At 41.7% G+C, this 26,925-nt stretch overlaps 1 protein-coding gene and 1 long non-coding RNA gene across 2 annotated transcripts in view; one reads left to right on the top strand and one right to left on the bottom strand.

Annotated features, from left to right (window-relative positions):
• Positions 1–23,916, bottom strand: part of LOC119490163 (plexin-A1-like) — a 361,229-nt gene extending 337,313 nt beyond the window's left edge. Inside the window, 2 exon segments of the mRNA XM_037773385.1 lie at positions 19,897–20,126; positions 23,742–23,916. The gene's annotated coding sequence lies outside the window, so the exon portion shown is untranslated.
• On the top strand, positions 3,883–17,283 carry LOC119490166. The gene is made up of 3 exons (XR_005207346.1): positions 3,883–4,060; positions 11,549–11,550; positions 17,272–17,283. It is a non-coding gene; the product is annotated as an uncharacterized LOC119490166 (long non-coding RNA).
• Positions 23,917–26,925: the final 3,009 nt, after the last annotated feature.

Raw genomic sequence — 26,925 nt, forward strand, 5'->3', positions numbered from 1 at the left:
GTGCCAGAAACACTGAACCAGGACAAACACATAAAAACCCATGGCTCCATCAGCCATGCTCGAGCTTAGCCTGGCACGGCTCGGTTTGGTTCGCTTTGGCGGCATGAAATGGATTTCAGAACAACAGCTGCACATAAAACTAATTCCAAATCCACTCTTCGGACTTCAGCAAAGACAGATATGTAGATGTATAAAGGCCCTATTGTCTGAATCGTAATCTATTTGAGGACAACTTTCTGGTGGGTCCCCCTTTATAATGGGGGACAAAATCTTTCATTCTTTCATTGTCTCCTGCTGTACAATAATGATAATGTATATTATGCATAAGACTGTCATCGAGTCATTATGACATCACCCAAACATCGTCTTGAAACAACGATTATAATCTAACATGCTTGTGTCCTCACAGCTGTGACAGTTTACAGTGTAACAGTGTGAAGAGTGGATCTAATCATAGGGGCTGGAATGCGACCTCTCACCCCTAGCTGTGTCCCTCTGCAGCCGCTGTAGCAGCCTTATCTGATTGGTCTGTCTAGCACGGTAATCATTTCCAGAACCCAGACAGGCCCGCCAAAAACTGGAGAGACCGGGGGGGGTTGAGAAGAGACCAAGAGTGGGCCGTTTGAACGCACGAGTGCTACAAAATCCTGCAAGCTGCTTGTGTGGAACTCTTGTCGAATGATTTGAAGATTAAACAACTCAATGTACGTTTCCATAATTCCATAATTGACAACAGCAGAAAGTGGAATTTAAAAGGCTGATGCACAAATCACTTCAGAACAGGTCTAAACAGAGCAGCTCTGTTGGAGGAGTTATTCTGGTGTTATTCATTGTAAACAAACAAAAAATGTGTTTGTTAGTTTCTCACCAAAATGCATTGTTTGTATCATTGAGGCATAACTAATGTGCGGAGTGTATTTCCTTACTCACAGGCAGATTTTTTGAATTAAGAAAAAATTAAATTGTGCAATTGTTTGCTAGCTTGCAGTTCTCCTCTTCACTACCTTTGCTGGCACACTCTTACGCTTCTCCACGAGCTAATGCCACCAACTGACAATTAGTGGAATAGTGTGAAACTGACAGCAGAAATGTGTATTCTATTGGCCACATGTTCGCACAAGCGCAATACAAACAAAACAGGAGCACTACCAGTGGGCTACCTCCGGGTTTGAAAAGTGAAGCCAATGCTGAAGTGCCTTAAACTTGCATTCTTTCTAATAGCCAGCAGGGGGCGACTCCTCTGGTTGTTCTTCAATACAGCATGATGTTCATTTAGTAAATGATGATCTCATTTAGTGTAAAATAGATGATGAAGCAGGGGATGCTTTAGGGATGCACCGTTACGGATACCAGTATTGGGTAAGACGGGTCGGGTGGGTTGCAGACATTGCCGCAGACCCCTGGCGTCTTTACGTGGGCCGAGCCCCGCCCTGGGGGCACGACACAGTTGGGGCGCACTGAGGACAGTCCGCCCCGGTGACACTTTGGCCACGGCCCGGGAGGCACGTTCGCCCCGAGCCTTTCCAAGCCGACCTAGATCCAGTCGCGGTGCACCGCCTCGTATGCGGGACTCCCCAGCCTGCCGTGTGTCGCTCACACCCTCCAGCTGGCTGTTAACGAGGGTCTTTTGGAACAGAGAAGTACTCGTATCGGTACTCGGTATCGGTGAGTACCCAAATGTAAGTACTTGTACTCGGTCTGAAAAAAAGGCATCGGTGCATCCCTAGCATGCTTTAGGGCATAGTTACCTTGTGATTGACAGGTTGCTACCACGGCATTGTTCGGTCTGGGAGTTGTCCTGATTTGGTCTCAGAACTTTAACCCTTTCACAGTCTGTTTTCAGTTCATGAAAGTTAATTGTGACATTTTGATTGCCTAAAAATGTCTTATTCACTTGTACTTATCTCCACCCTCTCATGTCACATCCGGTTGCAAAAACCCCAAGATGGTGACGGCCAAAAAACTGAGATGGTGACGGCCAAAAAACAAGATGGTGACGGCCGAAATGCCAAACTCGAGGCTTTAAACAGCGGTCCACAAACCAATGGGTGACGGTCACGGTGAATACGTCCACTGCTTCATGCAGTCTATGAGTGCTACTAGTGGTCGACAAAACTCCACAGGGCATCTTTAATTTTGATTGAAATTTGAAACTGTGCTGCAGTGACTTTGTTTCACAATTGCAACAGTGAAGCGTTTGAATTCTATACCCTCTGGCTTCTCTTTGTACCAGCTACAGCTGAGGCTCAAGGGTATCCATCTGCCACCAAACTAATGGGAAAATGCACTTTGAAACAACTAGAACGATGGCCTTAACATAAACCTGTGGTACCATTACATCATCCAGGGGACTCTGCAGTTTATTGATGATCACTGACGACGCACTGAAAAGAACATTTCAGGACTTCACAACTTTTAAACCTTTTTATGCGAAAGTGTTTGTTTTTTTATTACATTTTGAAGCTCTAACCGGGTTGACACAGACACTACATTGGTTTCCTTTGTTTACAGTAATCATAACAAGGTATCACAGCTAATTTGATAAACTGTACATAAAGGTATTACTTGTAGCAAGCTGCAAGGAGCCAAAGACACTGGGAAAATATCCTTGTTTTGTCAACAAGAAAACAAAGTCTCCATCTGGAATAACAATCTCTGAACCTGTTTTCAACAATAAAAAAGTAGATATACAAGGCTTAATTTATTTTAAGCGGAGTTTATTATGTCTGTTGCCTTATGTAACATAAAATTTCACTTTCACAACGTCAGTGTGTGGGGTTCGGATGATGAACTGAAGCTTTGCACTGTATTCCCGCAGTATGTTACACCCAAGTAGCCACTAAGTCACTCTTAAACAGCACCACGAGCAGCAATTCCCTCACTCTCTGTCTCGCCAGCTCTCCCGCATGCACACAACACACACTCCCCCCTACTCTGTATTTCTCTACACGCTACATTTTTTTTTTCCCGGTTTCTGAGCATCAGCATGCAGAGAAAAACCCATCAGTAATCCCCTGCTGCTCAGCTCTGGAACTGCCTGGCTGCCCATGGTAGTTATAGGTCACACACACACACATATTTACACACACACACACTCACAGACACACACACACACCACACACACAGTCTTCAAAAACTCATACATGCGCACACATCCACAAGCACAAGTGCACACACATCTACACGCGCTCCTGTAGGTCATGGTAGTTGTACATCGTTCTCACACACTCACTCACTCACACACATGCACACACACTGCAGCAGCCCCCGAGTGTGTGACAGAGAAATGCCAGTCTTTATCGCGCCCTGCAGTTTAACCCTTCTAATCCCTTCAGAGTGGCGGAGCTTTATGGTCAATTCACACTCTGTCATGCTTTTTATTCTGTCTCTCTCTCTCTCTCTCTCTCTCTCTCTGTAGCCTCAAGAGTAATCCCCAAAGCAGCTGTGGCAAAACATCCGACGTGTGGAATAGACCATCATACACAGCGGACAGTGACATGGATATATTAACAAACAGACACAAGAGCACAAATGATACACAACACCGGGTGGCTAGTGTAAAAATGACGTCTGAATAGACAGTGAAGTGATTCATTTGTGTTCCAAATCCAACACATTCTCACTCCCAACTCGTCAAATACGGCAGCTTGGTCAGTGGGCCCTACGCTTCAAACTATGACACTCACCCCCTCTAGCGTCAGTTTGCATGTGCTGATATCTGCTTGTTACATGCATACACTGTCTTTTTAAAAGGTCCCCATATATAAAAAGTGATATTTTTCAGGTCTTTTATATTATAAAGCAGGTCTTAAACTATCAAAACGCTCAATATATGGAGAAATACACACAGCCCGTATTCAGAAATTGCGCGTTTTTGGATGTTTTGTCCATTTGTGATGTCACAAATCTACAATATTTAGACCCTTTACACAGATTTAAACGTAAACATTCTAAATGTGTCCCAGTTTATTCCTGGTTGCATCGTATGTGAATGACATCAGCTGAACAGGAAGTAAGCATGGACCCAACCTGTTGTCTAGCAACGCAATTACGTTGTTATGTGCTAAAACGGAGCGTTTCAGACAGAGCATGAATACAGGTATATTCAGACCAGACAGTACAAGGAAATAAAGGTTTTTTTTTAACATTACAGCATGTAAACATATTCTAGTAGAAACATACAATACAAGTATGAATCTGAAAATGAGCATGATATGGGACCTTTAAATAAACATTTGTGTTCACAGGAAACAACTTGGTTAGCTTGAGGCTGCGATAGGGTTTACATTCGCTGGCATATGCCGGCTTGTTGCAGGTATTACGTTTAGTTTGTTCGGCAGAGGAAATTATCAACGGCCAAAATGTCTGTTGGGAAATATGCCAAATAAATAAATTCATTAATAGCATATTAAATTGCCTAATATTGTGTGGCCAATGATATGTTTCCAAGACAACTTAAGTATAAACTTATTATATAGAAGTTTATTTGCCTTCACTGTGTTGGAATCCGATACACTTTTGTCAAATTCAGCGAATAACATCGTGTCCTAACTGGATGCGAGCATCCGACTATCGCACCGCATCGCGTAGCATCGGACGTTCTCTGTCCACACAGAATGCGTTAAATATGCACTTCTGCTTCATGTAAACAAACCACGTACACATCAGCCGTGTGATCCATAATCAGACTGGAGACGTAATGGGACGTAACAACTTAAAAGACAGGTTAGTAGTACTTGCTGTCTTCCTACATTTGAACTTTTTAAACACACGTTTTATATTGTGATATTTAGCCTACTGGAAATAGCATACAATATAGCCAACAGCAAATAGGTAGATATCTATCGATCTTCCTCCAGCCAGCTGCCACCTTATGTAGGATTTCGTAGTGAGGTATTGTTATACCGATAACTCCTCAGGCCTGTCGTGCATCTCGCTCGTGCGGGACGAGATGCGACAACACCACAGGCAGTGATGCAGAAGGTGCCGAGATAAGCTACGGTAAACGGGGAGTTTAACAACAGATTAATCCCAACATTATGATAACTGATATGACTGAAATACTTTAGTGACGGCCCACATTTTCCATAGTTTCTATAGTTGTCACCTTTGTGCTGTGTGTTTCTGTGCGACAACGCTTAGTTTAAAAGTTTCTCAGGAGTTTCCGGTGGCGGCGAGTCACGTCGGGACGCCCGTGATTTGCAAAGTAGCCGAGACTTCAATTTTATGCAAATGAGGAGCAGGCGACGTGACGGTCCGTTTCTCGAATCGCGCCGCCATGCAAGCAGAATGCATTGCACGGCCTACATATAGACAATGAATGTGCGGTGTTCATACACAGCGCTGGCTCTGGGAAACATTCTGGGATGTCATTTTGGGTTGTGATGGGCATTTTTCATAAATGTTCACAATTTAACTAAATGACTAATCAATTAAGAAAAATTTAAACTTTAGAAATAAAAAAATAACTAGTCTTTGCTGAAATAGCTCATTAGTTAAATAGTCATGATTGGTTTTATGTAAAAGAGAAAAGAATCCAAAGCAGAGTTGACTGAAACCTCTACATCTGTAACAAATCTACTACTGTATATGTGGACGCCACCCATTTCTGAACACATCATATCACGTCAACACACACACACACACACACACAGGTGCAGGTATGCATGAAGTGAGTTTATAATAAAGCTCTACAGAAGAAAGAAACGTGGAGTTGAATTCCTCCAGGACTACACAGGGAAGCCAGTCAACTACATCAGCACACAGTGGGAAAATGAAATGTTGTGTTCAACAGCCACATAAACGTTCAGTTTCCTCGGTTCACAAGAGGAAGAATTTGAAACAGTGTGTGCTGGAGAGGCGAGGCATGAAGCACACACACACACACACACACACACACACACACACACACACATAAATACTCAAACCCCATAGCTACACACCAAAAAACACGCTGACTCAAACACACACATAATATTTCACACAACCAATTTCACAAAACCACATACATAAACACTCAAACGCTCCCACCGCATACACACAGGCACGCACTGCTCCGAACACACGCGTGCACCCACACACACACAGACACAGAGCGAAGGAGTGTATGTATGTATGCAGCGAACGGCTCCGTTCCTCTCATTAGGGAGAAGGAGCTGCCTGCAGCAAAGCCTCTTCTAGTCAGTCTGCTGAGATCTCTAAAACCAACAGCACTAGTCAGACAGAGACGGGTGGTGGGGGGAGGGTAGAAGACTCATACACTGCAGCTACGCTGAAACAACAGATGAAGGGCCTGAATGGAAGAGAAAGTGGGATCATAAGGAGTAAAAAAAAAAAAAAAAGATGAAAGGAACTCAGTAGATGCAGACTATCTTCAAACTTACTGATTTGACTTTCACCTGTAGCACACAGCAGACACATACAACGGACAATAGTAGCCAAGATACAGTATTTGGGATGTGCCAGTGAGATAAAATTGATGCTTTGCTGGAGCTTTAATGCATGCTGATGGTAGCAAATAGACCAATTCACGGCTGAATTTCTGTTTTTGCATTTCGAATTCGATACGAAAATATCGCGATACAGGGGTTACGATTCAATATATTACAATATATTGCGATACTGTAAGCAAGGCGATATATTGCTATCCATACAGTGTTTTTGAGAATCGATACAGTATCGCAAAACATAATATTCATATGTTTCCGATATTTTCTTACACCCCTAATATTGACAATATTTCATTATGTAGCAAGCTCGAAAGTATCTTCTCAACATATTTTTTTGGCATATTCACAGTGAGAGTCAACTGTGATTGGACTTCAATCAGTACAGTTCTTTGGGTGTAGATAAGTTGGAAATGTGATAGAAACAGTAAACAATGTAAATTTAACTAAATTAATGGATTAAATATACAGTACTCTATAATAATATAATTAATAATATAATATAAAAGTTTAAACTAGGGCTGTCAATCGATTAAAATATTCAATTGCGATTAATCGCATGATTGTCCATGATTAATCCAGATTTATCACAACTTGATCGCACATTTTTTTCATCTGTTCAAAATTGACCTTAAAGGGAGATTTGTCCAGTATTTAATACTCTTATCGACATGGGAGTGGGCAAATATGCTGCTTTATGCAAATGTATGTATATATTTATTATTGGAAAATCAATTAACAACACATAGAATGACAAAATATTGTCCAGAAACCCTCACAGGTACTGCATTTAGCATACAAATATGCTCAAATCATAACATGGCAAACTGCAGCCCAACAGGCAACAACAGCTGTCAGTGTGTCAGTGTGCTGACTTGACTATGACTTGCCCCAAACTGCATGTGATTATCATAGTGTCTGTAAAGGGGAGACTCGTGGGTACCCATAGAACCCATTTTCATTCAACATATCTTGAGGTAAGAGGTCAAGGGGACCCTTTTGAAAATGGCAATGTCAGTTTGTCCTCACCAAAATTTAGCTGCAAGTTTGGTGCGTTATTTAACCTCCTTCCCGACAAGCCAGTATGACCATCCAATGGATTCCTTCATTTTTTTAGTTTCACGTGATGCCAGTATCTCCACTGTAGCTTCAAAACTGAGCCCGCTACGAGGTAAAGTTTGCGTTATTGCGTTAAAGAAATTTTCGGCGTAAAAACAAATTTTGTGTTCACGCGTTATCATTGTAGCATTATTATTAACTTTGACCTGCCCTACCAAAGACATCTAAAAAAGTGAAATCTTTACATACACAATAATGTTATTGCATAGGTTTACAAGTCAGATGCGAGTGACTGCAGCTTGTTTACTTCCGCCTGCAACTGGGTAACTCTGTAGGACAGTATTGTCTTTTAATGTCAGATGTTGCCAGTGTTGGGGGCTTACCTACACATATACATGTACTGTACAAATAATGGCCGTTGGGGGTTTTGATGCCAACATACATGACAATGTGTGTTGCCCTTAATTGTGAGAATAATGAGATCAAAGATCAGCTGCATTAGTAACTGTGGTCTGGATAAATGGAATAGTGGACAAAAGCGACTGCTGCTACGCGGTGAAAAAACATGAAAATACCTTAAATAACTAATATTATTCAAGGGGTTGAATTTAGATACACGGATTTCTTTCAGCTTTTTCAAAGCCTTGTGAATATCCTGAAGGACGAGGAGAGAGAGAGAGAGAAAGGGAAGCAGAGAGAGAATAAAGAGACGAGGAGAGGATAACACACAATACCTACGCTGTGGAGAAAGAGAGAGAAATAGAGATAGGCATAAAAACAGGAAATAATAGACAGCCCCATTAGGCAGAGGTTATTGAGTAAATTCATCTCACGAGACAAAAGCTTCTGCTGCAGGTTGTGTCACTGCTGCCTCCACAAAACTCAACACTTTCTCTCCAATTTTGGTCCATTTGCAACCCCCGCGTCTGTTAAAAGCATAAATTGGCCGTCTGCATCGCCTTAAAATGGTTTCCCATGCATCACCACCCTATGAAGGTAGCGATACGCGGGGCAATTTCAACGGCCAAGGAGATGCCTGAGCACCGCCGCTTTCAAACAGCAAACCTCAAGGTGCCTTAAATGGATTTCAACGTGTTTTTGACCCTGGCGGTTCACTTTGTTGTGGGGAGTGGAAGCATTTACTATCAACACTACACCGTTTCTGTGTCTTATCAGCCACATCCTTCTTCCAGACAGAACGCAGGGGAATTGAAAACTGGCATACGGAGACGGAGGAGGAAGAAGAAGGGGAAACAGAGCTGGATCGGCGGAACCTCGCTCTAGGAGGCTTAAACTGAGCGAGAAAAGTTAATTTCTCAACTTGAGCGAGAAGTTCATATATCACAGCAAAGCAAAAGCCGTTACCTTCAAGCAGGAGTCAGGACCCTGTACACTGTACTTCTCCTTCCTCCTACAGTTCAGAGCAAGATGAATGTCCACTTGAGATGTTGGACCACTCTGCACCAGAAGCCTGATTCCCCAAGGAGACATCGGTGGTGCCGTGGCGCAGGTTGGTGCAAAGTCAATAAAAGCAATCAAACTAAATAGTAATGTGTGTTTATGGAAAACTGTACAAAAAAATAGGGTCGTCAAAGTTAACATGATAACGCGCAAATTTGTATTATGTCACTAATTTCTTTAACGCATTAACGCAACTTGCAATTTTTAGATTGTAGGGGACTCAGCCCAAAAGCTAGAGTGAAGATACTGGCATCATATGAAACTAGTAAACCTAAAGAATCCATCGGTACCAACCAAGAGCTTGTCGCGAAGGAGTCTAAATAAGACTCCAAACTTGCGCTAAATTTTGGTGAGGAAAAACTGTAGTGGCCATTTTCAAACGGGTCCCTTGACCTTTGACCTCAAGATATGTGAATGAAAATGGGTTCTGTGGGTACCCACAAGTTTCCTCTTTACAGACATGCCCACTTTATGATAATCACATGCAGTTTTGGTCAAGTCAGCACAATGACAGCTGTTGTTGCCTGTTGGGCTTAAGTTTTTTGCTAAATGCAGTACCTGTGACCAATAGTTGTCATTGTTTTGTGTTGTTAATTGATTTCCAATAATAAATATATACATACATTTGCATAAAGCAAGCATATTTACCCATTCCCAAATTGATACAAGTATAAATACTTGACAAATCTCCCTTTGAGGTACATTTTGAATAATTAAAAAATGTGTGAATAATTTGCGATTAATCACGATTAACTATGAACAAGCATGCGATTAATCACGTTTAAATTTGTAATTGACTGACGGCGTTAAAAAAAATAAAAAACCTGAGGTGTCCTTGAGCAAAACGCTGAACCTGGAAGCGACACTTGTCAGGATAAGAGCCAAGAGACACATGAGAGGATGCATCGTTCTCTGATCCCATTTCTCAAACACACACACACACACAGACAAAACCTTACAGCCACCCCTTCCTCACACACACACACACACACACACACACACACAGGTTTGTGTTTGACTAAGCACTCAACAAAATGAGATGAGCCTCTGCGTGCGTGTGTGTGTGTGTGTGTGTGTGGTGTGTGTGTGATGATCAGGGGGAGTGTCATTGTATTCACTGACTCAGCATTTCAGTGCCGACTGTCATCCCTGTCATTTCACCACAGTTTCCTCCCTCACAGCGGGGCCAAGTGGAACCTGCCAGGATCCCTCTCAAAATGTCTAAAACACAAGATCGATGGCTTGTCTGTTTACCTATATTATTCCCCAGCTGGCAAATTGTTTCTGTTGGCAGCATGATGAAACACTAATCATAGAAAAATGCTGTTTTTTGTTTGTTATGGTCTGTCTCGTTTCTGTGTTTCTTTTCTTGTTATTTCTTTGGTTGAAATGTATATGTGGGCGTGGGGCTTTTTTTTTCCTTTGGTTAAAATTGAGGAATATGAATATTGACTGGACTCCTGGTGAGCTTTGTTTGGCCCCACAGTGTGGGGGATGACTCAACTCTGGATTGTTATGTTTTTCACAGCGGGAGAAACCAAACAGTTGAGTAAGCCCTAGCTTGACATTGCATTGATAGTGAAGATACACTTGTGACATTTAGTATACTAAGAACAGTATATACAAAGTATATACTTTGTGCTGCAATTATAAAAAATATTCAGGGATTAGGGCTTTATGAAATCCTATTTATTTTTTTCCAGATTCCGTATTTTCCGTTTAAATTTTTCTGAATTCTGTGTTTTAGGATGTATTGGAAATTTTCCTGATAACTTGATGGATGAGAACTGTCAATAAAGATACTGGAAAATAAATGTCTTCGTCTTATTTATTCTTACAGTCAATGGTTGTTCAGCAAAATACATAGAGCATATGCAGTTCGCAAGTCTGTCTTAGAGCCAACACCCAAATAATGGTGAAGCTATATCCTAACAAAGCAGGATGTGGTTACTTAGCTTACAGAAGTCAGGTCCAATGTTTTTAAGAACACTTGGGCGTATAGAAACTAGTCTAACCCGTCTGCAAGACAGGTGTGAAAACAAAAATACACATAATATGATAAAAAGGCAAAGTGTGCTTTCCAGGTCAGCTCAAACAAATTTTCCATTACAGAAGAACAAGGTCAACATGTCACACAAGCCAGTATATTTTCCATTACAAGGATTTAAGTGCCTAATCATGTGGTGGATGAATAAAATAAGAAAATATGCAAGATTTAATGATTATCAATGAATTTGGTGTAACACAACATTGCACTGTGCTTTAATACAGCTATAAAACAAAATGTTCCATCCTTTTGTAAAATAAAGTGCTCTAAATTTAGCTGTTAGTGTTGAATTCCTCAGGTTTTTGGATGACTAACAGGTGACCCCCTCCCCGCAGGTTTCCCCTCAACCCCGTATCTTGCGCTCTCTTTGGCTGCAGCTCCCCTACAGGTCAGACATTTAACCTGCTAAGTGATGCATCGCCGAGCCTTTCGGCCTTTCATGTCTTTGAACGGCGAGCACCGAGCCAACGCAAAATTTGCCTCTGATCTGGGGCTTTTTGTCAGGTAGCTCCAAAAATTGTTGGCGAGTGGAAAGTCGTGTAGTGTGAACTATACGCTAGTCGTTTGAGAGGGGCCTCTTCGACATGATTGTGTGTGTGTGTGAAGCAGCTGAGCCTCGCTCTCGGTGAAATGCCGAAACAGAGAGCAGAGGAGAGAAGCAATGTGCCCGTAAATGAAACCAATCAGCTTATCATCAGATTCCGTGATTACGTCCGTGTTTTCCGCATAGTGGAAATCATAGGGCCATAAGCAATTTCAATGTCAGACATTGAGTATTTCTTTGAAATGTCTCTCAAACAATAGTTATTTTTTACCAACATTGAACAAAAACACATAATTTCAATATTAGACTAACTGTTTGCTAAATCCATCAGTACAAAAGTGCAGTACAGAGTCCCTAGTCATGATAATACCACACTTTTTAAGTGCTATTTCTTCATGCTGCAGAGTCTCAAACTAGTCCAAACTCTACTGCCACAACAGATCAATGCAGACACAATACTATAGGATACAATTCTAAATATTACAGGTAACCATTAGAGCCTCCGAGGAAGTTACCGCGGTCGCTCCACTTTCCCTGCTGTACTGAGCTCTTTGTGATAGCCGCTGTACATATTCCACACATAATCTATTCTACGGGAGTCGGCTAACTGAAATACCTTTATTGTTTTCTTCAAACTAATCTGCGCCAAACAATGCCATTGTAGTTCCCAAAGTTGGATTATGTCCCACGTTATTCACACTGAAGCTCTCCTAGTTGAGAGCAGCGTAGTGCTGTAGTGAAGGACTCCACCTGCTGATGCTGTTCTAAGGAAAATCTAGCATTAACTATAGAAAGGGTCGAGACGTAGTCATCAAAATCAGCAAGGTCTTATTCATCAAGTGACGCACCGAAGTCACTCTGCCTCTATATCTCCTTTCACCACTTCCTTTTCCAACTTCCCTTTCTCTCCTCATTCCTTGTTGATCTTAATCACTTCCAGAAAAGACCAGAATTTGAATTGCACAACCTCAACCCCAGTCCCCTTTGTTTCTATCCACCTCCTCCCCCCTTTCTCTGAGTCCTCTCATCTGAGTCACACTGTCAGGAATACCGTCACTCTCTCTTTTTGCCTCGCTGCTTCCAGCTCCCCCCTTCTCTCGTTCCCTTCCATTCCTCACTTTTTAAAGCTTCGCCTCAGTGGTTTTTCTGCATGACTTTACTCTCTTGATGTTCTCTTATGTTTATTCATCTCCCCGTTCATCACATCCCTCTCAATAGAGGCCGGAGTGAATATATCACTAGGTAGGTTTTCCAAGTATGTCGAGAGTTTGTTAGATTCCATTAATTACAAGGTAAGTTAAAATATTACCAAATACACTTGCTCATCCTCTGACAGCATGATATATGGCTAAAATTAGAGGACACCAAAGGACAAAAACACTTGTCTTGTGGATATTTCCTGATAGAGTTGGATAGAAACTAGGGCTGTCAAAGTTAACGCGTTAATAACACTTGTTTTAAAAAAGTTTGTTTTAACGCCACTAATTTCTTTAACGCATTTAAACGCAACTTGCGATTGTTAGGTTGTAGCGAGCTCAGTTTTAGAGAGAAGAAGAGAGAGAAGATATTGGTATAATATGAAATAAGGAAACTTAAGGAATCCATTTGTACCAACCGTGTCATAGTAGCTTATTGGAAAGAATGCTATATAATACTCCAAACTTGGAAAAACTTGGCCATTTTCAAAGGGGTCCCTTGACCTCTGACCTTAAGATATGTTAATGAAAATGGGTTCTATGGGTACCCACGAGTCTCCCCTTTACAGACATGCCCATTTATGATAATCACATACAGTTTGGGGCAAGTCATAGTCAAGTCAGCACACTGACACACTGACAGCTGTAGTTGCCTGTTGGGCTGCAGTTTACCATGTTATGATTTGAGCATATTTTTTGTGGTAATGCAGTACCTGTGAGGGTTTCTGGACAATATCTGTCATTGTTTTGTGTAGTTAATTGATTTCCAATAATAAATATATACATACATTTGCATAAAACAATCATATTTTCCCACTCCCATGTTGATAAGAGTATTAAGTACTTGACAAATCTCCCTTTAAGGTACATTTTGAACAAATAAAAAATGTGCAATTAATCACGATTAACTATGAACAATCATGCGAATAATCGCAAGTATATATTTTAATAAATTGACAGCCCTAATAGAAATGTCTGTCATTACCTTTCCTTTAGACCTTCTCACCCCTACAACATTCACATTTCTTCAGCCTCTTTCATCCCATCCCTAGCAGAACCACTTTCACCTACATCTCGGCTTCACAGGCCTCAGTTATCCCTCCTCTCTCCCTATTCTTCCTTCTTTCTGACTCTCTCTCCTCCAAGTGTCTAGGTCAAGTAAGACACTTTTATACAGTAGTCGCGCATCTTCCAACAGGCTGCAAACGTAAAAGTGGTTCCCATCCCTACCACCCGCTACAGAATCTCTCTTCTCCTCTCCCCCACAGGAGGTGACAGAAATTCAAACTGCTTCATAAACACCATTGAGCGAGGGGAGGAGGAAGAGGAGGTCGAGGACTCGCCAGTGTTGCATCTTTGGCTTCTCTTGTTCCTTTGGTGTCATTTGGTGCAAAGCAACAGACCTCAGCAGGGTTATTTAAGATAAGCCTGCAGTGTGCAGTTTGTGTAAATTCTGACTTTCAAATCCTCTCTCTGAGACTGCAAAGGGGTGTACTTTTAACACAGACACTTCACCTCAAAGTGCTTTACATGGGCTCGCCTGGGGGAGAAATCCAGATGAACAAGACAAACCTATTCCTCTCAGAAACCCATTCAATGGAGTTTTTGAAAATGTTTTGTTTTTTTTGGCTTGTATCATAGTAAGAACCCTTCCAGGTGCTGTAAGGCCAAATTTGAGAGCAGAAAATAACAGCTGGCATTGTTCTTCAAACTAAACACAGAGGGTATGATGCCTAGTAGTCCTAGCAGTATCGCTTTATCCTTCCCTCTGCCCACCTTTGCATTTCCCCTCCTGCTCCTCGCCATGGCCTGGGGGGAAGTCTGACCACCACTACAGATAACACAAGACAGATCTGCATCTGAAAGCCATGTACGGAAAAAACAAGAACACAGCTCTCTAACTTTGACCTTGGCCCGGCACTAAATATATACAAGGAGAGAGAGGGAGGATGTCCGAGTGTGTGCCTGAGGAATACGAGGACGTGCTGATCGGACTAATGTTGCAGAAGCACAGGAAACACAGACGAGTTCAGTAATGCGGGTTTGTTCGGCTGCACGCGCACACACTCGCACGCTGATTATTTTGCTGCCTCAACTGTTCAGACAGCACAGAACATAAGGCAGAAATTGGCCATTTGGGACAACAAACACAAGCTGTATGGTCTGTAGCAGCACAAGAAAATGGGTTTGCTGAAATTCGTCTAATTGCTGACAAAACAACAGCAGAATTATCCTTGCTCACACTACTAGGATAGGAAAATATCTCCCCCCGCCCACACAGCCACAAGCCGCTGGTCTCGCTTCACAATACCGAACGCGGATGCTAACGACAATCAAAAAGCTTCTCGCAAGTCCTATTTTGAACTCGGGAAGCGAGTGTTTGCAATCAGGCGGCGTGTAAAAGTGGCAGCCACCTCGGCGGCTCGGTTGCCTGTCACATCTGTGCGCCGTCGGAGCGTCTCTTCCCCTTACAAGAGAAACTATTTCAATCTGCCTGCCCTGTTTGATCTGCCTTGGCCTTTCACTGCGGAGGCTGCATCAAAAAGGTGCCAGCAACTTAAAAGCGCCATCGCTTCATCTCTCTCTCTCTCTCTCTCTCTCTTTTGCTCTCATCCTCTTTCTCTCCACCTCTTTCTCTGTCTATTTTGTTCAGAAAGAAGTTGGAAAACACTTTGTCACTGGCTCATTGGAAAAAGAGGCACAAAAGCAAGAGGAATTGGCTCATCCGCTGTAGTATCACCAATACTCATGCTGGAGTCAATATAACAAAAGGCTGTTAAATATAGACTACATGAGGTGAAGAGGCAATTACAGTTATTATAATATTCCTCTACTGATGAATTTCCACTTTACTTCCTGTCAGGGCTCGTCTCATTTACAGATTCTTAGGTCGTCCAATCATCTCTCTGCCCACAGTTCTTGAGCCAATTGGTTGTTGGATGCTGCTCTTTAAATATTAATGACTACATTTTTCAGGGACACTCATATTCTACTATTATTCTGAATATGACAATATTCTGAATTTGATATGGGTTATGTAAACAGCACATTCCATTTGGATATTCTGAATTAGGCCATATTTCGAATGTAGCATTTTCCGATTATGGTATATGCTGATACTATTTAGGTTTTAGGAGCATTCTTTGGGCACATATAGAGTGTATCCAGAATATGTGTCTCAATTGGTTTTTTTACGGCAGTTTGTGACACACAGCCTTTTGCCCGTTTACGGCCGGCTCTGTGCGTACACAAACCTAACCAGCTGACAGTTTGCAGAAACGTATGCCCAAAAGAAAAGAAGGAAACACATAACTACTTATAAACATTATGGAAGACTTGGATATCATCAGTTTTTTTGGGATATGTACAAATATCGCAATGCCGACCTTTTCAAGAAGGTGGTTGAAGGAATGGAAAGAGGGAGGCTGTGTTCGCACGGTCCAACATGTAAGCCACCAGTTCGAAAACTTGAAAAAAAAAAACATATTTTTGAAAAAAAAAAAGCAAAATGGCACAAGCGGCTCCTGCCGTTCCACTTTTCTATATTTTGACGTGATAAACGACATGTTAGGGCATCCGACCCTTTCAAACACGTCCGAGAATGGCGTCGATGTGGGATTCATTGGCCCCAGTGATGAGGATGCCCTGAGCTCCTCAAATGGACCAGATGATGATGATGATGATGGGGAGAATAGGAAAAAGGATAACTACGTAACCAGCTGACTTGTTGTAGGCCAGCATGATGTACGTCATGGGGACGTTTTACGTTAATCGGAGTATGCATGGCTGCATGTAAACGGGAATATTGGTGGAATAGTCACGTTCATTAGCCCTGTAAACAACTTAGTAGGAATACTGTTATTTTTGGAATAAGGGCAAAAAACGGAATATGTGGTGCATGTGAACGTAGTCGTTGTCACATCCGGACTGTCAGACCCCCATCATCACCACCACGATCTTCAGATCAGGCAGATTCACCAGAGAGGTTTTCCACCTACTGGCTTACTCCACCACCACCAGCAGCATCTATACTGGGAGGAAGTGCTGTCCCATCTCTTGTCTTCCTGGGCCTAAATTTAATGAATGTGTTTTATTTAAATGGTTGCTTTTCCAATAGTATTGTTTTGAAATAATCTCTCCTTATTGAATTGACTGAGAGAGACTGATATAGCCAGCAGAGGGAGAGAGAAAACCCTGTCAACACATCATGTCTTTTGGTTATAATCGAGTCTGTAACCTAGTAGGAATGTTTCACTCACAAACCTTACTCTCATATCACATCTGTCAGACTTTTAACCGAGGAAGTCTGTCACTCTGTTATTTGATCTGAGGCTAATCAGATAAATTGCCTTCCAAAAGCTGCTAAACTGGTGTTGTATGTGGGATTCAAACTGGTATTTTGCCATGTAATATATCAGCTTACTTGGCAGTCTGCAGTCATCACCGCTCAATAGGCGAGAGCGTGGCTCGAACACTGCTGGGTCGTTGCTTCGGCTCCCGCTGGGGCCGCCCATACAGCATTTAAATGCAGACTCCGAACGCACCATGAATAAAAACTCCTCAGCTAAATGCCAGTTCCATTACATCCTACGGACATGTTAGGGCAACGCACCTTTCTTCTGGGTGTTTCTCAAATTGGAATGAGTTAAAACTGCTTTATCAATCAGGTTTATTGTCGATTCTACTGCCGTCTCTCCCCCCTCCGTTTATTTATTACAGGCACTTGAGGTGTGAAGCGGCTCGACGCAGACGGACCGCAGGGTGCATCGCCAATCGTCTGAAGCTCTCAAGCTCAGCCGGGGTCTGAGAGCACTGACACAACACCACCCCCACACCCAGCTGAACACCACCCCACACACACGCACACACACGCACACATGCACACACACACACACGCACGCACGCACTCCCCGTGGCGGTTTGGTGTTTTCGCCCAAACACAACAGCTGTGAGCCCACAGAGTCCTTTCTCACTTATGATTTGGCTCATAAAGCTCAATATCAAGGAAGCTCCAAAAGGAAGAGACTTCAGCCAACAAAGCCTCATCCATGAACACAGAATACCTACCTAAATACCCCCCCTATAAAAAAAAGTAGGACTGTGCAGTTACTTATTCATGAGTTAATCTTAAAGGGAAACTACATTGTCAATAATGACACCAGAGCTTTCGAATATCATGGATATATAACGGGTTAAATCCCAGAAAATCACATCAAATTGCCATAAAACGTCGATGTGAGATACCACATCCATTATCACTACTGAATACCACGAACACAGTGTGGTTTTAGCCACTGGAGATGGCAAGAACGTACGACATGGTTACTTTAAATATGCAGCTGACAGTATCACATGGGGAGGTGTCATCCTATAGAACTTCCTTTGAATATTACTGAACATGTCTATCACACACAGAAAGGTGGATACATAGAGAGCGGAAAGAAAAAGGATGATCTCCTCTAAGAACAAATTAATAATAAAAGACTCCCAAGAATAAACTAGGTAATTAGGTTACAGGCAGCTCAAAGCGCATGCAAGCGCCGCTGTAGTCGGAGTCGCATTCTGACTCATTTTGGGCTAAAAAACCTGTGAAAACACTGTGTGTCTGCGGGTTGGAACGGGAACTAATATGTTCCGCAGTCATTATAATGTCACTGTAACCAGGCGTGCAGTCACTTTGGATGTCACGCCTCAGCCCCAAAGTGGAGGTGATGTTCAGGGTCTCAGCCTTATCAACGCGTACCAGCACAGGCACTTAAGAGAGAGGGGGGGAGAAGTCTTTCTTCCTCATACATCTCTATAGCTCCCACATCATCACACACACACACACACACACCCACGTACACTCATCCTCACAAGTTCACCCTGGAGAGAGATAAGAAGAGAGAGAGAAGGAGATGAGAGGAGATTCAGAACATGCAAAGAGAAGACTCTCTCCTCTCTCTCTTTCACACACATGCACACACACAACCTTAAGAGATTTCTTCTGTGCTTTGGCAGCCAAACCGGTGGCTTGGCGCCCATAGTCTCTCAAAATCAGCCAGTCTGCCTCACCTACGCATTTCAAGTCAAAAATTCATAGGGTGACACAAAACTGTCAGAGCACGTTGATGCCACTCCAAAATGACGAAGCTGTGTGTGCGTGTATGTGTGTGTGCGTGTGTGGGTGGTTGTGGGGCACACACATACACACACACACACGCACGCAGGTCTGCACATTCACTCACTAAACACACATTCAAACACTTACATTTTGCATCCGAACAAGCACAAACAGGCACACAGCTGCATATATATATATATACAAACTTGTGCACTGTATGCACACGCGTACAATCGTGGTCAAGAGGACGCTGCATACATACACACACACACACTGACACAATGATATATGCGCACATGCACGCGCACAGTGAAAGCAAAAGAGTGTTTTTCAAGTTCAAATTCGCAGTCTTGAGCGCATGCAGATGCAGCGATGTCCATCACGTAAGGACGTCCAGGTTTAATCAGCAGAGAAGCATCAGAATAAACAACAACAGCTACTAATCCAAACCTGGCACCACTGTACCACTGCGACAACATTCCTATAATACTCCATATATCTACCCTAAAACATTAAAGCCCAAGCTTCTTGGAGATGAAACACAGCCCGTGGAGCTGTATATATACACTCCTCTTTAAACACTGACACTTTGTATCCACAAATCCGCAGTTCCTTTGCCTTGGTGAAGTAAAAGTAATCCTTAACCTTCAAACAACTTGACCAATTCCAAGAGAGAGAGTCATTTCGGAACAGATTCATCCGCAACCTTCCACCTCATGCGTCTGGCTGCTGCTGCTTCTTCTCCTCGGGTGCGTAAAACAAGCCATGCTGATGGTTAAGAAGCGCACAACATGGAATCAACAGAGAGCCGGATCTCTCCAGCAACACACCTAGACTACTACTCCATGTGTGCTGATATGTCAAGACGGGAGAGAGACATCGGAGGGAAGGGATGACAGAGGATAGAGGGATATGGAGAGGTGAAGGGTAGGAGAGGAGAGGAGAGGGAGAGGAATGTCATCAACATTTCGGGGGTTGGAAAAAAAGCGCTCCAAGACGAGATGATTAAGAACCGCAAAAAAAGTTTGTCTTGTACTTACTGATCAAACCGCCCTCCGCGTACCTCCTGCTTGGCATGTTTTTTTCTTTTCTCTTTAGGATGTCAGAGTTGCAGCAGAAGACATTTCCATTCCCAACGGCGGGCTTGTCAAACAGCAGCAGCAGCACCGGGTCCGAAGCTCAGCTCTCTGCAGATCCGTGCGCACAGGACAGCAGCGCTCAGCATGAATGAGAGGAGAGGAGAGCTGCGGTTACACTCCGGCATCCACTGCTAGAGAGAGAGAAAGAAAGAGGGAGACAGAGGGAGAGAGAAAGAGAGAGAGAGAGAGAGAGAGAGGTTAGTGACGTGAGTGCGCCCCCTGGCTGCGTAAAGCGCGCTACAGTGGCTCTCCAGACGCACCTCTCAATGGTGCGCATAGGTGGCAGCATCGGACCCGATACAGGAGTCATTCTGTAATTAGGGCTACATTTCATGTCAACCAAAACGGAAGAAATCAGTTTTCTTTTTTTGATAAACAATTTAGTTGTTACCATAATATATATATATATCCCCTAAATGTGCTGAATTCATAAATTGCCAAGCTTAAGCTCTAATGACTTTTTCAATATTTTAAATGAAAATAAACATTTGATTCATTATTTTGTCAACTGTGTTACAGACAAATGTTGTGTCATATAAAACATGAACAAGGTACTATATCACATTTGTTTGAAAGTTTTTGAGTCTATTCACCAGAGGTTTTAAGGTTGTCTATGTTTTGAAAATATGAATTTTGAGCTTCATAATGGACATTTTATGGGATGCTATCAGGAAGGATGAATATTTTTTCAACATAAATCCACATTACACTGAATTTAGAGTTATTCACTATCCTTATGTAAGACTTTCCTCTCTAAAGATATCCTCCATCTTTTTTGTGACAGTTTAGCCAACATTTAAAAGATTTATGACACAAAAACCACACGTAACACAGTTGACGGAGATTTCTCAGACACACACAAAGTGGATGATTTAATGTACATGAATGAGCCAAATAGCTTTTAAAACACCTTTCTCATATTTTAATGATTATTTTGAACAAATAATTATGAAAATTATACACAAAAACATGTATTTTAATGTTAATCTGAAGAGCAAAACCTTACATTTAGCAAATCGGACAGCACAAAAACAGCATATTCCAGTAAGAATATGCATTTTTTGCAAAATAAATGATGGGACCTGTTGACTTTTTTGTATTAAATGAAAGAGAAATGTGCCCTGATATAAAATTGATCATTGCTTGAAGGGAATATTTAGTAAAATTGATAAATACAGCCCATGGACATGACATGTACCCCTAATTATAGAATCACACACAGGCTGCTGTGCCGTGCGCTCTCCTGGCTCCTTGTAGTGGTGGTTGAGGCTCATAAATGACACGATAAAGGCGCTTCTACTGGAATCACATACTTTGATATATTCTTGATAAAAGGCTGCTCGTATTGAGCTTTATTGATTGCGCTTGTCATCTTATAACGCATGCAGAGTGGCAATGCTCTGTTTCCATGTCCCCCCCTGCTGCTCACCGTGTGTTCTTTTGTTTGTCTATTGTTCATGTTTCTTTCATATCAGTGTATATATGTAAAATGTGCATGTGTGTGTTTTCTGCAGTGTGAGTGCAGTGAGTCTGTACTTCAACGTGCTTGTGAGCATTTCTGTGTCTATTCAATAGCGTTCCCAGCTGAAGGTCAGCTCCCTTGGAACTTGACGAATCATCTCTATCGGCAGCGTTGGCCTTGTCCGTTATACTTCACCAAAGACCACAGGGGTGCCGGGGCTAATTCAGAGCACATCTACCACTCCGGAACTTTTTTTTTTTCTTCTCGGATAAAAGTGTTGCCTGAATACTTCAATACTCGGTTTTGAATGACATCGTTTAAATGTAAATCAACTTTCTATTTTCAAGGTAGATTCTAAACAGACACTACCTTTAATCACTTCACTGCTTCACTCGTCAGTTGACTCACCATTGTGAGCGCCCTCAAATAAACAGACGTGAGGAGTCTCGGGTGGATTTTCAAAAAGAGGGTTTTATTTACCCAAAGATTAAGCAATTAAGTTGGCCAAATATATAGCAAAGATCTGGGCCCATAAAAAAGGTCAACTAAACAGAGTTTACCCCAGGCTATGCTGACTCAACATAAACTGAATAGAACTGAATGGACAAACCACAAATATATAGAATGGCTGGATGGATCAGACCATTTTTGAAACAAAGTGGTAACACAAATACAAACACTACCAACTAAACTTAAAATGAAACAAAACAGGACAATTATTTCAGTATAAATAATTTAGCAATTTACGAAAAACAAGAGCACAAACTAACTAATATACGTAGTCTAAAGAAATAAACATGAGGTCTCCATTCATAATGGGGCCGTCAGTTGGTAGTTGTGTCAAAGAACGTATATTGCCAAGAAGTGAAAGTCAGTTATTCGTTCCATTGCAGCGCCCAGCAGCAAAGCTAGTGACTACCGGACCCCAGTAAAACATCTGCCTAGGGGCGCCTGGGTTAGCTCAGTTGGTAGAGCGGGCGTCCATGTATTAAGGCTTGGTCCTGACCGCGGCGGCCCGGGTTCGAATCCGGCCTGTGGCCCTTTCCGCATCCACTCTCTCTCTCCCCCCTTTCAAGACTCTATCCACTGTCCTGTCATAAAAATGGAAAAATGCCCCCAAAAAAATAACTTTAAAAAAAAAAAAAAAAAAAAAACATCTGCCTACAAAGTGCCGTACAAAAGAAGAGCCTACGCAAGTGGCCTACAGTACGCCGTTGTGAGCATTTATACTTGTTCGCTGGTGTGTCAACATCACTCTGCAATTACAGCGCCAATACGCTAGTTGGCGGTGGGGTTTCTATGCCACTGTAGTAAGTTTCTTTGTGTAATTCAAAAACAACAGCGACTGAAACTGAGCGGAACGTGTTGGAACTAATAAATGTTCAACAACAGTTACTTTTACTGAAACTACTGCAACGTGAATGTCAGAGGATACGGTGTGTACGACCATTGAATTTGGTCCATGTTCATAGAGAAGAAGGAGCAGCAGGAAATGCATAGGAGAAAATGCAATGCTACCGAGCTGCGTTGCTCCAGCGTTTCTGGGGAGGTGCACGTCACATCAGGCTGTGGCGTAGTCTGGGATATATGGTAACGCAGAAGTATACACCAGCCTATAGAGCTCTGCTTTAGGGGGCACATCTTTAGCTCCGACCTGACAAGATGTCCCTCCAGCAGCAGCAGCAGCACCCTCGACTCAAAGAAAGAGAAATTAGAATGACTTAAGGCAAACTTCTCTAAAAGACAAACTAAAGTGTGAATGTACAGTTGACAACAATACTAAATAAACTATGATGTATGAAACTAAAGCTAGTCTATATGTCAGTTTTCAGTGAAGAAGCTCTGACAAACCCACTGTATGCTACATGGCTAGCACCAAAGAGCAGACAAAGCTGGCAGTTAGCAACATACTAAGGTATGTTTAGTTTAGTTTAGCTTAGTTTAGCTGCTAAAGGGACAAATATTTGTCTCAGTAGTTGGTAGAGGGCAACACTGAGCTAAAAGGTGAGTGACTATTGGACTTATAATCAACAAGTGGCCAGAAACACGACGCCTAATGAATGCTAACGTTGCTCCATGTCAACTGGAGGCATTCATTTGCCAATAGGCTAACGTTACATTAGCCATAACCTTATTCACTTATTAAGTCATCTTGTTGTGGATTACCTCTTGTCCATAGTGGCCAAAAATCATACTGGTTTTGCTTACTGGTTTTTAACTAAACTACAAATCACATACATCAACATTAATGAAGACCATTATCCAAAATATATCATATCATTACCTTTTTAGATTTAACTCAATCCAGGCCGCCCACGAGGCAGCTGCCATAACGCAGCTGCAAAGAGAGGCCGTTTAGGCGCGTTCAAGGACGCTCCGTCATCTGAGACTCCAGAGGCTGCTGCACAGCAACATTTTTAATTCAAGTAACTCATTTCACCTCATCTTTTTCACCACGGCCATGTTTGCTTGTCTGTCCTTTGGATTAAATTCTTAGACACTTTTTGGCAACTCAAAGGCTTTTTTAAAAGGCAGGCCTTTTAATATTTAACAGATGGCTCACTGTCGCACTGTCATGGCTTCCTGGAACACCTGTGTTTTTTCTTCTATGAGTGAAATATTTGTTTTGAAAAAGACTTATTGTCATTGTTCAGAGGTCAGACCATCCCTAATTAACATGTTTGTCCCTTGGTTGCAACTGTAATAATCATAATAATGTGACTTTGATACAAAAAAGGAATCAAATTGTTCTAGTGAATTACCACCATGTGCAAGTTAATATTCATGGCAAACAACTGAGTAGATATTTTTACACCAATTTTTAAGTTCAAACAACTACTAAAATATATACATAGTGCACAATTTCTATGCTGTTCAATGAGCTTAACAGGACAACATTTCCTTCTGGCACCGCAGGCTGTGATTGGACCAATAGCACGTCACAGCTGTTCCTGGTTTGTCAGTGCTTCTCATTCACTCTCCAGTGAAAGCTTAGTATCCAGTAGTTTCATCCATCGGGTCGAATGTGAGGCTCTGCAAGTTTTTGTCCTGGGTCACAGTCAGTGGGCATGAAGTTGAATATATGCCATTTTAACATTCAATTTTAAGTTTTATTGACGTAAACATTATAAACACAAATTTAGGTTTTGTTTTCTACTTAAAGATTTTAAGTTACACAAAGAAAGAAATGGAAGTCGTACTCAACCTTTAAATCTGACGTTGCTCTGACTCATTTTTACTAAATTATCTACTAGAAAAAATAATACGTTGGTAAAAACACTGAAATTTGTGGTAGTTTTATGTTAAGACAGCAAAAAAATTGTTCAGCATAACTCTGCAACTCTTGTTGTAATTATGTGTTTATGTTATGTAAAGTGAACACAATTTATTTTCATTTTATTGAACAAGAAAATAACTACTTGTCATATGAACATAAAAACATTGAGTACATATTTGTTCACATTTTTTAATAGTTCATTCAACTATCAAATTGTATGCACAATGTGTATGTTGTTAATACATTTTAGTTAAATAAACTCAAAAATCTGAAATTGTAGACAACATAAAAAATTTAAGTTAAACTCACACGGGATGAGTGTTTGTGTCAAGTGAACATAACGTTTTTAAGTCATTTTGACAGTTCTGGACATTTGTGTAGGCTTTACAATATTTGTTTGTGTCATGGAAGGATTGGGGTTTACAGTGTACAGTGTACTGAACTGAAAAATGCCTTGATGTTAGAAAAGCAATGTTTGAACTTATGGTAAGCTTTGGAAAGTGGTTGTCAGAAATGTATAATAATATATATTAGTGGTTGAGTTAGAACACAATCTCTGGCTGCATTTGCCTGTACTTTCCTGAATTTATTGTACGAGGATGGTACAATCATGACTTCCACTGTAAACATTTAAAGAGGGACTTAGGGAGAGGAGAAAAAGGTGGATTTGCACCATAAAGGAGGATGCGTTGTTGGTGTGTGCTCAAGCTCCATCATTTTCTGCAAGAATTAGTGTCGTTTTGTCTTCATCCTGGGCCCCTGCTATGACCTTTGCGGTCCCCTTGTGCATATTAAATGTTGATATTCCTGCCCATATTAGTGATGACTAGGGAGTTTTCATATAGGGCGGTGGGGTGTCAGGTTCCTCCTCTCCACACTGAGGCAGAGGATGTGGTTACCCAGATGATACTCTGCTACTCAGATTACTGGACGTGTGCATGTGCATGTGCATGTGTGTGTTTGTGTGAACATCCTTTCCGCTAACTCCCATGGTCTTGCGTGGCTCAATGTGGCACTGCCGGTCTCGGAGTTCATTTCTCATCCTAAAAAACCTCTGAGTCATCCATATCTACCCTGTTCTGCTTGTACAGCTGAAATCTTTATCAATTGAAATTAGCGTTGTGCTAAATGTCCAGTTAAAAGACTTGTGCTTTCGGTTGTTGAAAAGCAGAAGCAAGATTCAGCTGAACGTTATTAAATTGCTCGATTTGTTGGTTGCATATAGGGTGTACCACCTCTTTAGGTTACAATAAACCATAGTTTAATTACTTGTGAGTCATGAGAATAAGGAATGGGAAATTGGGAAAAACATGATACATATTTTCCTTATCACGGTCACTTTGTTTTTACCTTTACACAACTGAATAAAAGTGAATTAATATTGCTTAAAATATCAGGTATCACCTTCAACATTTTTATGAAAGTGAAAATAGTAGAGTAAACTGTACGCAACAGAACAGAAAGGACAGTTTCTTCCAGTAAACATCTGATAGCCTTTAGGGTACAATGGCTAAGGCTACTGCACCCCTGGCATGCACATCTACAGTATGTATTTACCTGCAAGCAAAATTACATAGCATACCTTGTGAAAATTTTGCAACTCCCTCCGTGAAGGTAACAGCGTATTAAGAATTTGTAGCAATAAAGTGGCAGTGGGTTTATCAACGCTCAGTTTTGGGCCATTAAAGCTGAAGTAGGCGAGATTAGAGCAAATATAATTAAAAAAAGTTATTTTCATAAAACGGTCTCTATATCGTTACAGTAGTACATGAAACAGGTAACCTAAAAAAACTCATGTGCCTCTGTGTCCTCCGGTGCTCCTAACCGCATCTGCAAGATTTCACTTACCGGAGGAAAACAACCAATCAGAGCTGATCTGAGGTCCGCTGTCCAGCTGCTGTGTATGAGACCCGGCTGTCAATCACTCATGAACTCCGACCAAACTGTCAAACTAGGCCGCGCTCATCAAATATGAATCAATATTATGTTACATTAATGCCTATTTCTCTCCTCAGATGTTTTCAGAATCATCTTGTAGTGCACGGTTTAGCTGTAAAATTAGAAAGTTTGTGACGACGCTGCCGCCATTTTTAAATCTGGTGAAGGAACTCCAAGTCCGGTCACATGACCGGAGCACAGCCAATAGGAACGCTCTCTCAATGAAATGACCTGTGATTGGTCAAAGTCTCCT

The sequence above is a fragment of the Sebastes umbrosus genome, chromosome 6 (genome assembly GCF_015220745.1).
Source record: "Sebastes umbrosus isolate fSebUmb1 chromosome 6, fSebUmb1.pri, whole genome shotgun sequence".
In the NCBI taxonomy this organism is placed as follows: Eukaryota; Metazoa; Chordata; class Actinopteri; order Perciformes; family Sebastidae; genus Sebastes; species Sebastes umbrosus.